This window comes from Sinocyclocheilus grahami, unplaced genomic scaffold (genome assembly GCF_001515645.1).
Source record: "Sinocyclocheilus grahami isolate Dianchi unplaced genomic scaffold, SAMN03320097.WGS_v1.1 scaffold41.1, whole genome shotgun sequence".
Classification (NCBI taxonomy): Eukaryota; Metazoa; Chordata; class Actinopteri; order Cypriniformes; family Cyprinidae; genus Sinocyclocheilus; species Sinocyclocheilus grahami.
Genome location: NW_015505220.1, coordinates 727,648 through 731,885, shown reverse-complemented (window position 1 = coordinate 731,885; position 4,238 = coordinate 727,648).

The following is a 4,238-nucleotide window of genomic DNA, read 5'->3' as shown; positions in this document are numbered from 1 at the left end:
GGGAGGACGGTGCAGAAGGACTTGTAGGGTTTAAATGCATCGCACTTAAAACGGAAGGCCAAGTGGAGAGTACAGTCAGCGCGAGGTGCTGTGTGGCATTTCACGAAGGGGGTGGGCCGCAGGGGGCTCATATATTGGAAAAATAAAATAAAACTGCAAATCAAAAGGCCCTTTGTATTAAATTACAGTGGGGGCTTTGCAGGAACGACGCCTGTGCACACAGACTCTGTGTGAATCTAATAATGAACTTGCATCCAACCTTAATTAAACAGTCTACATCCCCTCGCATAGCCATATAATGATGTCAAGCCGGGAAGCAATTAGCTGCCCTTCTCTGAAAGCAAACAGTGTTTGTAAGTCACACAAAGTACTGCGGCAGGCGTGCTTATTGAAACCCTCCTGAAAAATAAAATTAATTAGTATGTTATGATTTTGGAGATGCCTTAACATTGGACCCAAAGGACAAGGACCTGAGATTAAAGATGAGCCCCTCTTTCTGCCAGCGCTGGTAACGATAACAGCAGGAGAACCATCTCACCGTCTCATTAGCGGCAGGCCAGGCCAGACTACGCGCTTTGCCCCGCGACATCATAACATCCATTAAAACAAGCTGTCATGCAGTTGTAAGAATAACAACCCACAGTAGGCCGAGTCATTTGAAAGGGAAAAAAGCAAAGTTTTCCAACAAAAGGCCACTCTCCAATGGTTCTTAGGTGTACGCCGTTTATTTGTGTTTAGAGATCACCCCTTTTGTCTGCCTCGGCTAATTAAAGTGATGCCGCGCCGCCTGGCTTTGCGAGCAGCCGGGGGAAGCACCAGCCAGCTGAGACACCCAATTACACAATTAAGCCTCCTACAAGATCTTGGAATTGTCAGGGAAAGAGAAACCATGCGGTTTTTCTCTTTGTCTATGCAGCCGCGGCTTTGCGAGAGTATCGTTTTCGCGTTCCAAGAGGAAGGCACACATTCGCGATGATGTAAGATGTAATTTCGACAGGCGCACTTTGCCGCTGGGCCCCCTTTGTTCTCTCCGGAGTGGGGCTGTATATTTGCGTCTATTTACTCGCGTCGAGTTTCTTTTGTCTCTCGAAGTTGTTGCGCAGACGGTCATTAGCCGAGCCGGAGCGCTAACTTTGTTGAGCGAGAGATTTGGAGACGCCGCTCTAATTGGCGATGTTTTACAAGGGAAGCACTTATCACTTTGCTTATTAAAAATGCTTATTGGATGCAATAAAACACACATTATGGTGGTGAAATTAATATAGTGCATTGCCCAGAACATAATGCCGTTCTAATGTGTGTCTTGTTCACTCTAATGAGTGCTGCCGAGTTTATTAGCTCTGATGACAGAGGGGCCGAGCTGGGGCCGTTATTGTTTGGTACAGGTTGATGGATTTCGGATGCACACGCGCGCACGCCCACGCTCTCTTTATTACCGAGCGTTGGTGTCGTCTAGCCCGGTGGCTTGGCTTTAATGCAGTATAAACATATAAATCTGAGGTGACTCTCTCTTAGTCTGCAGTGGAGAGTCTCCGGTCGGTCTGGAGTCCATACGTTCTTGCTTATTTCCACTGACTGGAGAGGAAGCCATTGATAACTCTGTGACAAGGGCGGTCCCGGGAGGGCCGGACGGGGGGGAACGGCACAGGATAGGGTTAGTAGGTCATTACTGGCTCAGCACAGATCCTTTAATTGTCTACTGAGCTGCTTTGGATCCGTGTCAGGTGAACGCTTCGGCCAGAAAGAAAAGTGCAACCTAATAGTTTGGCTTTCGGACGAGGAGATCGGTTAGACTTGGTAATGGATGTTTGTGCATGTGAGACCCCTTTGTTTATGGAGAAGGCTCTTTGTTTTCCAATCCTCCCCTTTTTTCCACAAGTTTGAGGCAATTTATTTGCGATCCAATTTCAGCGAGTCTTGCAATCAGGCAATGCAATCCAATTATCTCTTTGATTGGGCGAACTGATTAAAATGTGTAGCCAGACGTGATTATCCATCTCTCTCACTCTCTCTGAACATATGAGGGAGAGACACACAAGGCAGCTGGAATTATAAACACACACTGTATGGTAAAGTGTGTGGCCTAATGCAACAATAATGCAATGTAAAGGTTGTCAGCCCGTGAAGAATTTGCTATACCTTTTTTATACTATAGCCAGTGGCCAGAACTACTTTACATTATTTACAAGTCAACAGGTCAAGATGAGTTCAGTTGTTTACAGATGGCTACATTGCAATTTGCCATAATATACATAGATGTACAGTCATTTTTGTGTGTTTGTGTGTGCTTATTGACTCTTTTATAATGGTTTTATTTGTGGCCAATCCATTTAGAGTTATATGTGGTCAGTTTACTTATTAATTTCACTGATTTTGAGTCTTTGAGATATATATAAATATATATACACATACATACATAACACCCAGATACACACAAAACACAAATTCAAATAAAATACATTTATTTTGTTTAGTTAGGATTGAGGCAATTGTTGTTTTAGGCCTAACTCATATGTAAATACATATATGCATTTAGTAGATATGAATTGCACAAATTAAAATATATTTAATTTATTTAATGTTAGATTTTAAGATTTAGTTTGATTTGTATTTATGCATATATGCTATACACCACATTTACTAATTATACTAATTATATTATCATTATATTAATTATAATCAGATCAACATGAATTCCATGTTTTTGTTTATATACATTTTTTGTTTATATACATTTTTATTGATTGTTTTGCTTTTGGACACAAGCTCACAGTGTATAGCAGGCTTTCCCATCACGTAGGTTTTGACATACCATTTTCTCTCTAATCAGAAACAGCTCTCGTTCAGGTAGAGCTTTTGTGAGCCGACTCTGACGGCACTAAACATTTCCTCGGCCACTTTGGGTTGAAGGTCTTCCCAGTGTTTTGAAATACAATAACCGGCTTGTTTGATTGTTAAAGTGATAACCATGAGAGCAGGACTGCCCCATTTATCAAATTACCAACTTAGTGAAGGCTCGCAGAAATCTGCCGGTAATGAATGACAGGAGAGAAAGCAAGAGTGAGAGAGAGAGAGCAGGCCAGCATGAGGATGGCGGGCCTCGTCTGTTATCTTTCTTTTTTTCCACCCCAAATCATGTGTCCGGGGATTATGAAATTTAAAGTGGTGTCTGGCTTTTGCCTCCATCAGAATGGCCTTGACGTGGCTGAGCATGTGTAAGGAGAATGTGTGATAAGGCAGGCCAGACCTCCTGCTGAAAACGTCACCGGCGACCTGGGCAAGGGTCAAGAGTCAACCGGCAAATATATCTCCTGCTCGCTTTAAAATTGATAAAGACAGACGAGAAGACAGATGGAAGGAAAAGTGGTCAGGAAAGAGGAGGGAGAGGTGTCAGGGTCCTCAATAAACGGCACTTTGTGAGGCATCATTGGGAATGCCCTCCCATAATGCTGTGCTGTCTGACCTCACACTTCACAGGGTAGGTGAGAGCTCAGCAGTGACCTTGCTAGGGATTCAACCCTTGTTATTGTGGTCAGATGAAGTTTCACCATAATATGCACTGTTCCATTTATGTGCCATTTTTCTGGCCTTGCTTTCCAGTTGGGCAGAAATTAAAATACATTTTATTTATTTAATTTTAGATTAAATTTGATGTAGTTTTATATATTAATAGAGTATAAATGTTAACACTTCAGTATAGGGACCAGTTGCTTATTAGCATGCTTATTATTAACATATTGGCTGTTTATTAGTACTTATAAAGCACATATATGCATGACCATATTCTACATCCCCTGCCTAATACCTAAACTTAACAACTTACTAACGTACTATTAGGTCACACTTTAAATATTATTGATTGCTTTGGATTAAAGCATCTGCCAGATGAATAAATGTACATTTAATGGTTATAATAATATTATATAAAATAAAAAAGGCAACTAAATTGTATTTATTTAAATTATATTCATTATAATTAGTTTTTTTTGTAATAATCAGTTTTTATTATTTTTATGTTGTTTCTTTAATAATATACAATGAATAAATTTTGTAAATAATTGAATCAAACAATTAATACAATCAAATAATCAATAATAATTAATATATTCATAATAACTGAAAAAAATCATTATCTATGTACACATTTTTGTTCATTCTAAATTATGCATAAATGTATAATATTCTTTATTTTTAATTTATTTGTATATATTATGTTTATTTAACAATATAATGTATAG